The sequence below is a fragment of the Muntiacus reevesi genome, unplaced genomic scaffold (genome assembly GCF_963930625.1).
Source record: "Muntiacus reevesi unplaced genomic scaffold, mMunRee1.1 SCAFFOLD_99, whole genome shotgun sequence".
Taxonomy (NCBI): Eukaryota; Metazoa; Chordata; class Mammalia; order Artiodactyla; family Cervidae; genus Muntiacus; species Muntiacus reevesi.
Window position 1 is genome coordinate 328,308 of NW_027078034.1, and position 14,372 is coordinate 342,679.

At 38.2% G+C, this 14,372-nt stretch overlaps 1 long non-coding RNA gene across 1 annotated transcript; it reads right to left on the bottom strand.

The window, feature by feature from the left end:
* Positions 1 to 2,594: 2,594 nt before the first annotated feature.
* On the bottom strand, positions 2,595 to 6,440 carry LOC136155428 (uncharacterized). The gene is made up of 3 exons (XR_010660816.1): positions 6,350 to 6,440; positions 5,393 to 5,518; positions 2,595 to 3,202 (listed from the first exon to the last, which is right to left on the bottom strand). It is a non-coding gene; the product is annotated as an uncharacterized lncRNA (long non-coding RNA).
* Between the last annotated feature and the right edge of the window lie 7,932 nt (positions 6,441 to 14,372).

The window sequence follows — 14,372 nt, forward strand, 5'->3', positions numbered from 1 at the left end:
CCTTCTCCAGGGCATCTTCCTGACCCAGGGATTGAACCTGGATCTCCTGTGTTGCAGGCAGATTCTTTACTGTCTGAGCCTCCAGGAATATGTTAGTTAATTCAAGAGTACTGTTGTCTGTGGAGGTCTAGAAGAAACAAAGCAAAGAGGAACTAAAGAGCCTGTTGATGAAGGTGAAAGAGGAGAGTGAAAAAGCTGGCATAAAATTCAGCATTCAGAAAACTAAGATCATGGCACCTGGTCCCATTACTTCATGGGAAATAAGATGGGGAAACAATGGAAACACTGACAGACTTTATTTTCTTGGGCTCCAAAATCACTGCAGATGGTGACTGTAGCCTTGAAATTAAAAGATGCTTGCTCCTTGGAAGAAAAGCAATGGAAAACCTAGACAGCACATTAAAAAGCAGAGACACTACTTTGCCAACAAAGGTCCATATAGTAAAAGCTATGGTTCTTTCAATAGTCACATATGGTTGTGAGAGCTGGACCATAAAGAAGGCTGAGCGCTGAAAAATTGATGCTTTTAAACTGTGGTGTTGGAGAAGACTCTTGAGAGTCCCTTGGACTGCAAGGATATTATACCAGTTAATCCTAAAGGAAGTCAGTCCTAAATATTCATTGGAAGGACTGATGCAGAAACCGAAACTCCAGTACTTTGGCCCCCTGATTCAAAGAGCCGACTTAGAAAATATCCGATGCTGGGAAGATTGAGGGCAGGAGGAGAAGAGGACAACAGAGGATGAGATGGTTGGATGGCATCACCAACTCAATGGACATAGGTTTGAGCAGGCTCCAGGAGTTGGTGATGGACAGGGAAGCCTAATGTGCTGGAGTCCATGGAGTCACAGTCTCCTGACTGAATGACTGAACAACAAGAAGAAGAAGAAACGCTGCCTTCCTTGGGATATTTTAGAATTATCAAATGTCTTGATTAGAAGGGATAGGGACCCTTTCTCCTATTAATTTATGACCGTTATTTAAGATGATTTATATTTATGATTTGTATCTAACACAGAAAGAAAAGCTTGTTTTAGTGCGAAGAGATGGGGATTTGATTTCTGGACTTTCCTCTCAGTAGTAGTTTGAGAGTGGCTAAGTCTCAAAATTTTGAGCTTCATCTTTAAAATGAGGATAATATCTTTTCTACCTTCATTCCTGGTAAGTATGAAGACCAAAGAGGAAATCTGTATAATGGCAACATGAACATTAGAAAGCATTGTTTGAATATGAGATATATTAACTCATATTATTTTCATATACTGTAGATTACATAATAAAAGTTACATCTTACCTGGTAAAGGGTGTAGGTGAGATTTAATTTACTGCTGAGATCATGTAGACTTACATAAAACTCCATGGATTTTTTTCATTTTGATTTTTATGATCTTAACATTTTTTAATCTACTCACATAGGCTTTTCCCTTTAGATTAAATAATAACCACACTAAAAATCAGTTTTCATGTGTTCTTTACATCACACCTTTTATATGTCCACATACCTGTCTTTTAAACAAATTTAATTAAGACAGAATTGTTCAGAAATGATGATCTGAGTTAAAAGTTTAAGAAGCACATGAGAGAACAGGTCTGTAATTGCAAGTTTCTAGTCCTAGTCCCCAAATTTTCAAATGCTTACATTTTTCCTGAGTATTTCAGCTACTGTGTGAGGTGTATTATTCACTACAACATGTAATTTTTAGTGAATAAAGCAGCACAGACCAGTAGATGGCCAAATTCAGTATAGTTCAGACTTACTTGGTAAGAGGATGGCTCTCAAAATCTACGAAGAGCCTTTGTTGAGTTCTTTCTGTCATGTATACATTTGTTGTTGTTGTAGTTTAGTTGCTAAGTTGTGTTTGACTCTGTGGCCGCGTGGACTGTAGCCCACCAGGCTCCTCTGTCCAGGGGATTTCCCAGGCAAGAATACTGGAGTGAGCTACCATTTCCTTCTCCAGGGGATCTTCCCCACCCAGGGATCAAATCCATGTCTCTTGTATTGGCAGGTGGATTCTTTACCGCTGAGCCCCCAGTGAAGCCCCCATTCATATATTATTGGCCCACATATACTGTAGTCAATTGAATTTGGAAATAAACGAATTTAAGTCATAGCTCATAAATTTGCAGTCTGTTCATCACCTTTATGCTGAGAGCAGCACCCTAGGTCCAGGTCTTAGGGCTCTGACTCCATGAACCAGCAGGGCGACAAGAGTAATATTACAAATCACATAGGCGTGTTTTATGTTAGGATCAGAAAAACCTGACTTTCTGAAAGTTTCTGTGCTTTTACACAGTCTCATGGCAACACTCAGCTGAATGTCCAGGATGCACCAAGTGTTAGAGCTGGAAGGACTGCCATCATTGCTGCAACTGATAACAACATTGCCAGTCAGTTCAGTTCAGTTCAGTTGCTCAGTCATGTCCGACTCTTTGTGACCCCATGAACTGCAGCACGCCAGGCCTCCCTGTTCATCACCAACTCCTGGAGTTTACCCAGACACATGTCCATCGAGTCAGTGATGCCATCCAGCCATCTCATCCTCTGTCGTCCCCTTCTCCTCCTGCCCCCAATCCCTCCCAGCATCAGGATCTTTTCCAATGAGTCAACTCTTCGCATGAGGTGGCCAAAGTATTGGAGTTTCAGCTTCAGCATCAGTCCTTCCAGTGAACACCCAGGACTGATCTGCTTTAGGATGGACTGGTTGGATCTCCTTGCAGTCCAAGGGCCAGAGAGGTTGCTAAGTTAACGGGTTGCAATACTCGGTCTTAGAGCACCTCTTCAGTCTCTCAGCCCAGTGCTCTTCCTTATATCTTAGTCTCTCATGGTCATGTCCTTTTTTGTTTCATTATATAGTTAGATACGCATAACTGTAATTTAATAGATACTACCAAGAGATTGTATATCTATATGTGACAGTGTATGTACCCACCCCAAAATGCTCATTTTTTAAAACCGTTTTTCATAAAATCTGAATTAAATGAAATATCATATAGGAGAAGGGTCTTATAAAACACTGCCAATTGCCAGCTAGGTAAGCTTGCCCCACAAGCACAGTCAAGGTTGTGAGCTGTGTTTAACACCCTGCTTTCTTGCGTTGAGCTGGTTGTCATGTGCTGTCGATGCCATCTGGATGCATCATAAGTGTGTGGTGATTTTGCAATAAACACACAGTAACTATAATGTAACCCAGAAGCAGAATGACTGTAAAAAAAAAATAAATAAATAAGGTCAACTTTTTTAAAATGAAATCTATCCTTACTTGAAATTTCAAGTTGAGAAATTCAAATATATTATTGATACCTGACATTAGTGATTGAACATGAAAAATTAAATAAAGAAAAGAGGTCATTTCCTAAAGAGGTCAGTATGGACACACACATGCATACAGACACACATGTTCACTTGGAGAGCCACCTTGCTAGGTTGGCAGGGCTCCATGAATGACAGCCTGTGAGGGCAGCAGATGATAAGGTTCATCTGTACTTTGCTCTCTTCATCATCCTGTCTCCAGAGTTTTTGTCTTCAGGTTTCCCTTTTCTTTTTAGGCAAACCATCAGCTAATGACCAAATTCCAACAGAACATGTGAAGTTTGAATTATTTTTAGAAAGAGCATGATTTTTCCTTTCAATTTGTCTGTAAAGACACACTTTTAACTTAAGGAAGTTCTTGCATGACCCTGCTTTTTTGGCCAGAATGACCAATCCAATATATCAGTTCATTCGCTCAGTCGTGTCCGACTCTTTGTGACCCCATGAATTGCAGCACGCCAGGCCTCCCTGTCCATCACCAACTCCTGGAGTCTACCCAAACCCATGTCCATTGAGTCAGTGATGCCATCCAGCCATCTCATCCTGTCGTCCCCTTCTCCTTCTGCCCCCAGTCCTTCTCAGCATTAGGTCTTTTCCAATGAGTCAACACTTCACCTGAGGTGGCCAAAGTATTGGAGTTTCAGCTTCAGCATCAGTCCTTCCAATGAACACCCAGGACTGATCTCCTTTAGGATGGACTGGTTGGAGCTTCTTGCAGTCCAGGGGACTCTCAACAGTGTTCTCCAACACCACAGTTCAAAAGCATCAATTCTTTGGCGCTCAGCTTTCTTCACAGTCCAACTCTCACATCCATACATGACTACTGGAAAAACCATAGCCTTGACTAGACAGACCTTTGTTGGCAAAGTAATGTCTCTCCTTTTAAATATGCTATCTAGGTTGGTCATAACTTTCCTTCCAAGGAGTAATCCAATATATAAAATATTTCTAATATGAAAATATCTCTATTTTATTATATGCATGTATTATTAGCTAAGATTCCTAGATTATACTGAAAAGGCCAGTGCAGGTTAAGTATTTGACAAAGATACTGGAAGTAAAATTGGATTAGGGGTCAGACATCTAAAAATATATCTATCTCAGGGTTAAGTTTCTTCATCTATACAGCAAAGGCATTGGGTTAGAATTTCTTTTGTTTCTAGACATTCGCTGCTTTATCTCCTTCATTGGCCATAGTAATGTTAACCTAATTCCTCTTTCTCATCCTCTTTAAAACACAAGTGAGGGATAACGACTTGAATTATCCAGGGAACTATTTAGATCTGAAATATAGTGAAGGCTAGCAAACACATCCCAAGACGCCTTCTGGCTCTGAGAATGAATGGCTGAGTATAAAGCATGGATGATGAAGGACAGAGATATGCTCCCAACAGTCAAAACAATGCTCACTAAGAAAACTGCACTACAAGGAATTTAATCTTAAAACTAAATATTAGTGATGTTATTATATTTTTCTCCCAAGAAGGAAGAGGAGGAAAAGAAGGACAGAAGGAAAGAAAGAAGGAAGGTAGGAAGGAAAGGAGTCAGGCAGAAGGAAGGAAATATGTGAGTGTCATTAAACTCTTTTCCATCAGAGGAAAGATTAATGTAATGATTAATAATAATCATCAGGGCTTCCCTGATGCTCTAGTGGTTAAGAATCTGCCTGCCAATGCAGGGGACACGGGTTCAAACCCTGGTCTAGGAAGATCCCACGTGCCGTGAAGCAACTAGGCCCATGTGCCACAACTACTGAGCTAGGGCTCTACAGCCTGTGAGCTGCAACTGCTGAACCCATGAGCTGCAACTACTGAAGCCTGCAAGCCTAGAATCCGTGCTCCACAAGAGAAACCACTGCAATGAGAAGCCTGTGCAACACAATGAAGAGTAGCCCCTGCTCACGGCAACTAGAGAAAAGTCTGTGAAGCAACAAAGATCCACCACAGCCAAAATAAATAATCTTAAAAAAAATTATAAAAAGTAATGCCCCAATCAAATAGAAAATCTCTCTTTCAACTATCAAAACATGCAAAGTTGAACCTCTGTTTTTCTTCACTCGTCAAAAAAGATGCAGTTTATTACCTTTAAAGTCCACATCTCCAACAAGTTTTGTCTTTCCTGTGATTGGGTCATGGATATAGTTGATACTAACGTCGATTACAGTGGCACCTTCCTTAACCATATCAGATGTGATCAACTTTGGGATACCTAGAAGGAAAACAGAGTTGTAAAACACTGGAAAATACTTAAACTCTGTCCTTGAGAATAACAAGGATTTATACATCTGGTATTTTTGTTGTCATGGAAAGGTAGCACATGAGGGTATTGCTGGGTGAAATTCTGCTCAGGTTTACCCTTTCACCTTAGAGACTGCTTACAGACTTCAAATGGACCCAGCTTGAGCAGCCTCCTTTGTATCTCATGTACTATAAATATAATGGGGGAGATTATGGAGATAAAACAGGCTTCTGTTGAGGGTGAGTGCAGTGGAGTGAAAACAACTTGGAAAATGGAGGCAGAGACAAGGAAGTGAGGGAGGGAAGGAGGATAAAAAAGACAAAAAGTGAAATGGTACTATTCATATTTCTCAGGGTTGTGGTAAACTGTAAAGTGATGTGCACAAAGTAGTATCTTATCATTTCCAAACATGAAAGACTATCCTGCGTTGATTTTTTCTTGGTTTCTTTGATCATCACATCTGTATATAACTTGGAATGGTAAGAAACAGTACATTCTACTTAGTGTTTCTCCATTTGAATTTGAAAGATAGCTCTACAGAAATGTGATGTCACCATCTATTTTTTGTAACACTTTTCAAATTTTATTTCAGATGCAACAGTGCCAGCTAACAACGGCTAGTGCTCCCTTTTTTTTTTGCTATGAGTTAACAAATCATCCCTAAACTCAGTGTCTTAAACCAACAACTTATTTTTATTTTCCACAGTTGTGTGAGTTGACTGAGCTCAGCTGGATGGATCTTCCTGGGGGTCTTTCACATAAATGGAGTCAGTTAGCAGCTGCAGTTGGAGGCATCTCAACCTGTGACATTGCTGGTTGTCCGAGGTGCATTCACAGGCCTGCAGTTGAGCTCGTCTGGGGATGCTGATTGGAGCACATAGATGTGGCCTCTCCACGCAGCTCGGACTTCTCACAGCCCCGCAGCTGGCTTCCAGGAGTGCGTGTTCCAAGCAGCAGGAAATAGAAGGTACCCGTAGCTTGAGGATGGAACCTGGAAACTAGCACAGTGTTGTTTCTGTCATATTCTATTGGTCAGCCAGTGACAGAATCCACTTAGACTGAAAAGGAGGGGTAGAGATGCAACTTCCCAATGGGAGGAGAATCAAAGAATTTGTGTCCATCTTTATTCCATCAGAATGCCTCTGGATGACACTGTGTCTGGAATGTGATTTACTCATTTTCACACTACATCCCTTAACCAGAATAGGGTAATCTGTTTTGCATCATCAGAGGCTTTCTTCTATCATCTGAATATCCAGATGCTTTAAATGTCATCTTGTGACATATGATTTTTAGTGGTAGTAAGAATTAAAAGGCTAAAAAGACAGTGCCAAGATAGATGCAGCTAGCTGACAAGGTTCCTCAGCCACACCAACGATACAACAAAGATGGTTATCAATGCTTGAGAGATATTTTTTCTCTTGCTTTCCTATCCTGTCCCAGAGAACTTCTCCCTTTTTATCAGTTCTAGCATAGATATCAAGTAATGCTCCAAATAAAATCCTGTATATTCTTGGCAGTCATTAGAAAAAGAAACCATAAGTGATATGACAGCAAGAAATATTTTTAAAATTAAAATGACAATGAAGTAGTTATTAAAATCCAGCTACTATGATTTTGGGAAAGATCCAGATCTCCCTCAATTAGGACCATTCAATTCACTATCTCAATGAATATCAATTGGCAGTGGTCAAATAAACAGTTTTCCAAAGCGAGGGAAATGTGAGCTTGATTTTAATTCTCAGGAAAATTACAAAATGGAAAACCACTGAATGCATGCTTTTTTTTTTTTTTTTTTTGATGATGATGATGTTACATATGTCCATTGCAGAAAATGTCAAAAGTATCTAAAAGTTTAAGCTGAAAACAAAAATCACTATAATCTTGCCATCCAAAGATAATAAATGTATTTTTATTGTATTTGTTTCTAGGATTTCGAAATGCTTCTTCATTAGGCATAAAGCCTATAAAAGGATATATAATTTTGTTTGTATTGTGCCTCATTGTTTATCTTTGAATTAAAATTAAACTGTAAGCATTTTCCTATTTCATCAGTTATTTAAAATTTAAAAACCACACGAAATAAGTTATTATGTAAATTACCATAGTAAGTTATTCATTCCTGCAGTCTTTTCAATACTTTGCTATCATAAATAATGCAGTGATGATCATTTGTGCTCAGGAAACTATGATGATTTCTTATCTGCAGCAGCAAGTTTGACAGTTTTTCACTGAACCCTTATGATGGGATTCAGTGAAACATGATGGAAAAACATGGGTTGAATAAAAGCTCTCAATGGTAGTCATGACTGGTTAAATAATACATTCTGAAACAGCTTATCAATAAGAAGGTCTTCCATGAAAAGTATCTTTCAGTGCCATTTTCAAATTTTGTGAGAACTTGGAAGAACACATTGGCATCACAATAGTTATTTTACCTTTGTCCTCCTCCAGGTCTTTTCCACCCTTCTCTGCTCTACTTTATGGCAGGGATGGGACTGATTCTTATAGAGGTCTTGTGTGTTTCCTCTCTCTCTTGGAACCCTGTCACAGCCATGAGAACAAACACAAGCCTCCCTGCTGGCAGATCCAAATCCTGTGGAAGAGAGCTGAGTTGTTTCAGGGAAGCCATCCTAGACCAGTCATCTAGCCAACCACCAGCTGAAGGCAGATGTTTGAACAAGCCAAGTCATGGTCAGAATATCTGAGCTAAGGTCACCATAATTGACTAGCTGAACCATGCTCATGAGAAATTTATTTTAAAGGGTGGTTGTTTAAATTGACTGAGTTTGGGGGTGTTTGGTTGTTTTTTAATACAGCAAAAGTTGCATAATACATATTAGCAAATGACACAAAATTGGACAGAATAGCTAGTAGGTAGCTACTTTGGAATAGTGGACTATCAATAGCCATAGAATTTGAAAGAGGTTCTGTTTATCTGATCAGCTGGGTGTACTTGATTAAAAATTCACTAAAAACTCTTAGGTTGTTCCAAGACAAATAATGTCCAGATTCAGGGATGTAATGCTTTCCACTATATTTTCAGCAGAGTTTCTCTGAAAATGTTGGTTGTATTCTGGAGGCTGATCTCGAGAAGAATGATGAGAATGGATCTGGAAATCATGTCATATGGAACAAGTGCAATCAAACTAGTTGGTTCAACTGTTTAACCATCAGGTTGTGACAAGAAGAAAAAGTTTATGTAAATGTAAATCAACTATATCAGTAAACATGCTTTTAAATTCAGCTAGCTTTAGTTTTTCATAGAAACAATTTTTCAATGATGATAGCAAATATGTTGATTTCTTTTTTTAAATTTTGGCAGTGCTGGGTCTTCTTGCAGTGTGCAGACACTGTGTTGTACCACGTGGGCTATGTGTTGCAGCATATGCTGCAACTAGTTGTCCCGTGACATGTAGGATCTTAGTTCCCTGACCAGGGATTGAACTCTTGTCCTCTGTATTGGCAGGCAGATTCTTAACCACTGGACCATGAGGGAAGTCCCAGCATGCTGATTTATATTCTGCCACAGTTCTTTATGTTGATGTGGATCTATAACTTACAGTTTCCAAAGGGTAAGGAACAGCCATGGGTTAGTATTGGTCCATACATTGAATATCTCTGAAACAGAGGAATGGTTGAATAAACTCAAGTTGCCTTTCTTAGGGGGGAAAAAAAACACCTAAAAAACTAAAAATAATCAAAACCCAATAATTGTGTCTTCAGTGTGTTAAACTGTATAGGGAGTTGATTTACTTTATATATTTCCAGAAGGAAGAATGAAGGGACAAGGAAGGGAATAGATTTTAGCTCAATACAGAGAATATTTTAAGAATAATAAGCCACAAAGAGAAATACTGTCCTTATTCCCCATTAGAAATGTTCACAATAGGGCAAAGATGAGATTGAATTGGGGAAGTTAATGATGCTTTCAAATTTTATGATTTAAAGATTCTCTTTTGTCTAATTAAAATAATTTTTTTTCTTTCTTCTCTCAAGTAATTCATTTCTGAACCCTTGCAGACTTCTGACCCTGTCATTCTGCTAAACAAAAGAAAGAAATAATACAAATTGTACTTAACAGTTGAAATGATAACAAATAGGCATATATGATACCTACTTCAGATATGTTAAATGAGCTGTCCACTGACATTGTTGTCTTGTAGAAACAAATGACTGGAAGTGAAGTTGTTCATTAATTGTACCTTAAAAGACACTGAAAAGAAATTTCTTAATTGGGTTCCCCAAATAAACAAATGCAATATATTTAAATTAAATTATTATCATTTGATAAAGTGACATATTAAAAACTAAACATTTGGAAAAGACTTTCAGTTTAGTTCAGTTCAGTCACTCAGTCATGTCTGACTCTTTACGACCCCATGGACTGATTTTAGATGTTAGTCTAAAAAAAAAGACTTTAGATACTAGTAGAATGTGAAGTCAGAAAAATTTTTTATTTGTTTTTTTGTTAAAGCTGAAAATGAACAGTAGTTTCAAGTGAACATTTCCTATGAGCTTTTTCTTTTTGATGTGATAGTTCCATAGAAACCTATCCTTAATTCTTATATAATTTGAAGACTCAAGCATTATATGTGAGAACCAAAACCATCCACATCCACATAACTTACTCTATACATTAACATAACTTTATTATTTCATTGTTTTTATCAATACAACTTTATTGCTCTAGGGAACTCTTGCTCAGAAAGATAAAAGTTTTAAGCAATTTTACTGTCTCAAGAACACATCAAAAGACTTATTTTAATTAACATCAAACTGTTTGACATCTCAACAGATAGTATCAAAATTTTCAAGACTCTTGGAAATCCTTGCTTTAAATCCTCTCCTTGTTGTGTCTTCAATCCTAAACTTTTATATTACGATCTTTACCTAATCCTACCGAAAATTTCTGATTAAGAGACTTGCCTTAAACAAACTTCATGTTTAATCTCTTGCAACCCCATGGACTGTAGCCCACCAGGCTCTTCTATCCATGGGATTCTTGAGGCAAGCATTCTGGAATGGGTTGCCATTTCCATCTCCAGGGGATCTTTCCCACCCAAGGATCAAACACACATCTCCTGCATTGCAGGCAGATTCTTTACTATCTGAACCACCAGGGAAACCCCCAAAAACAAACTTCAACATCTCCTAAATATTCCAACTTTGCTTCTACACCCTAAGATGTTATTGAGGTAAGTAGCTCACTGGGGCTGGTGGGGGGGGGGGGGGGCGGGGATTCCTGATTTGTGGAATTTGGTGATTTCTGTGGTATAAGTATTCCTATCATGGCTGACTTCAAGTTACCAAGGTGATCCTTCTCAGGCTAACAGGAGTTAGGTTCAGCACACCACTGCCTCTAAGGGACTATCAAGATAGTGTTCTCCCATGCTTCTCTAACCTAAACTCAGATTTGTCTTATTGATGGACTGTTTGGATGCCATCTGGGGGAAACCAATGTTCAACAATACTGGGGATCTGTAAAAATCTAATCAAGAACTTCTCTTGGCCATGGTCCAGGACCTCAAGTTGGAACCATGGTTGCCTCTTTGGCCCTTTGAGCCTCTTGCTGGTACAGGAAGCTGTTGGCCTCTGTGAGTGGGATGATGAGGTAAGTCTTGCATTGAGTCCCAACTCTGATTTCTTTTCTTTAAAGGTCCCCAAATGCTGAGTTTATTTTATCTTCTTTAAATAAGAAACTCATTTTAGGAATCCTTTGATTATATGTTCAGTTAAATAACTTTTATCTTTGGTGGAAGTCAGTGCTATTACTTACAACACAATTTGTCTCTATCGCTGTCATCTTTTGTTGTATATTTACAAAGGAAGAGTTCACAGCGAGGGGATGTGGGTAAGGTAGATAAATCCATTACTCAAACTGACCCTGAGGACTGAAAAGTTCAGAAAGTGTCTTTTGAATTTTGGAAAATCCTGTGGATGTTTTGCCTCAGCTCACTTGTTTCCCTGACTAAGATGGTAAAAAATCTGCCTGCAGTGCAGGAGACCTGGGTTTGATCCCTGAGTCAGGAATATCCTCTTGAGAAGGGAATGGCTACCCACTCCAGTGTTCTTGTCTGGAGAATTCCATAGACAGAGGAGCCTGGCAGGCTTACAGCCCATTGGTCCACAAAGGGTTGGATACAACTGAAGTGATTTAGCACTAGCACAGCATCCCAAATATCCAATGTTCTGCTTTTTTTTTTTTTTTTATGTTTCTGAGGGAATATCTAAGGCATTTAGATTCCAAAATTGTTCCCTTAAAATGTCTTCGCCAAGGCAAACAAAAAGTGAAAAACTAAAAATGGTCTCTTTTAGAGTCTTCCAAGTCTTAGTACAAATCAAATAGCTCTTTTATTATTTATCTTCCCCCAACTTAAGTTTCTCTACTTCCTTTGACTTCTTCCTTTTACCTCCTAACTGTCTAGAAAAATCTCCAAAGTGCAATTACTTCATAAAATTAACCACCCCTCCCCTCACCATCAGAAACAGGGAAAATTGCATTGTTTTAAGGTCTGGTCTCATACTGAGCCAAAAAGCCAAGTGATAAAATTTGCAGAGGAATTAGAAATAGTTTTAGGAATCAATAATCCAGTAACCCCAAGTGTATATCAAATAGTACATATGTGTTCTGTTATGAAAGAGTCGAATGGAAAGATAGGATTCAAAGACCCCAATTTGCATAAGAAATCAGAAGAATTTAGAAAAGTTGTGTATATTAGACAAGGTCTTTTGGAAACTCTCCCCTCCTGTGAGCACAGATTGAATGCTGATCCCGTCTTATAAGCAAAGAAAGGAACCATCCATTGGAGAATTCAGAGACAAGTTCTTTAATACCTTTAGACAGTTTTCATAAGTAACTCCTGCTGCAAATGTAATGAGCTTTCTACTAACTTTTTGCCAATACCTTTAAGCCTGAAACAGAAAGTTTAATACACTAGAAACATTTAGAATTTAAACATCTATAATTTAAAACATTCTAGAAAAACTAGAATGGAATAATAGACTCATTGCCAGACATTCAGCACTTCACTGAGCATTTTTAAAAGAATATGAGAACAAAGGGAATAAGACTCAGATAAAACAATTAGACATTCCCTATGAGGAGGAAGAGGAGGAGGAAAAGGAATCAAATGCCCAATCTCTTATTTTATCCTTGAAAATTCACAAGGAGAATGTCCTCATAATGTTAGAAGGCAACCTTTTGCTTGATCTGGGCACTACTTTATTAGTCTTAAACTGCTATTTAATTCAACATCTCCCTTGGAGAGATGGTTGTGGGTGTTTAAGAATACACAAGCGTTCCACATGTCCTGGCTGAGAGCAGAGGTGCAGTCTCGGCTCCTCAGTGACCCCACACTTGTGAATTTGACAGGGACAGATGTATGCTCAAAGTGGAATCATCAACAAATTAAGTGATTTCTTGACAGTCTCTTTCCTGAAAAGTCTGAGGACTTCCTATTTGTAATGAGGTTGCAACTAATTGGCATATTAACTTAGACTTACTGTGTCTAAATCAAGTCCAAATTGAAGATCTCAAAGAAATGCTAGAGTTTTTGTTGGTAACACTTCTATAAAACTGGCGGCATTAATAGGACTGAACCTCTAGCTAAACCTCTATCTAGTGAGAAAAGTACATTTGTTGAGACGTTCTTAAGTTTCAGTGAGTTTCACCTGGGGAGCTTGTTAGACTGCCTGTGTCCTGAGTCAGCAGGCCAGATATGGCCCAGGACTCTGCATTTAACACTTCTCCAGGTGACTCTGGTACATAATATTCTCTTAAAGCACTAGCTAAAGACAGACCAAAACTAACAGAAAATGGACTGGTTCTTAAAACTCCTGTCCTTCTAGGTAAAAACACCAATGAGTTGAGGATGTAGAATCATTCAGAATCTTAGATGCATAAATAGAATATTCATTCCCCAGTTCCCTGTAGTAGCAACCTCAAATTCTGTTTTATCCTTGTGCCTCCTGAGAGAATATATTTAGTTTAGACCTGTATTTTGTTTCCTTCAGTGTCCTTTCTTTAGTGTTAATTATAATTGACTATTATGATTTCTTTTAGATCATAATAATCAATACTTATTGGCCTTCTTCTGGAAATATCAACAATATACATATCTGGGCTATTGTTATACCTAGGAGTTTACTAAGTCATCCTCATACTTTTTCAGAATCCTCTATCAGGACCTAAAGAATCTGAAATTTTCCTGTAATTATATTCTTATCATTCAAAGGAAGATTTGCAGAAGAACATATATTTTAGAAGATGTGAATCAGACACTGAATTTTAAGTTTCTAAAAATTCAAAATACTTTTAGGCTATGCTGGCCTATCAGCAGATGTATTCCTCAAGTAAATATGTAATAAGAAACATTACAAGTACAATAAAATAGCTGTTAGATTTTATATAAATATTTGTTATTGCAAACTCCCTCCTTTATAGTTAGCAATTTTCAAAACTCTCATATCAGTTCTTTAAATTCCTAATAAAACATATCAACTCTATATTCTAAGATATTCAGTTACATGAAATTTCATTGTTGCACACTTATAATATCATCAACATTTCCAGCTTTAACCCTGCAGAGCAAAAACAGTCTCGAGAAAGAACACAGCTGGAAGAATCACCCTACCTGATTTCAGGCCACACCACAAAGCTACAGTAATCAAAACAGCCTGGTATTGACACAGAAACAGACACACGGATCAATGAACAGATTAGAGAGCCCAGAAATAAACCCATGCCCTTATGGTCTATTAATCTATAGCAAAGGAGGCAAGGGTATATAACGGAGAAAAGACAGTCTTCTCAATAAATGGT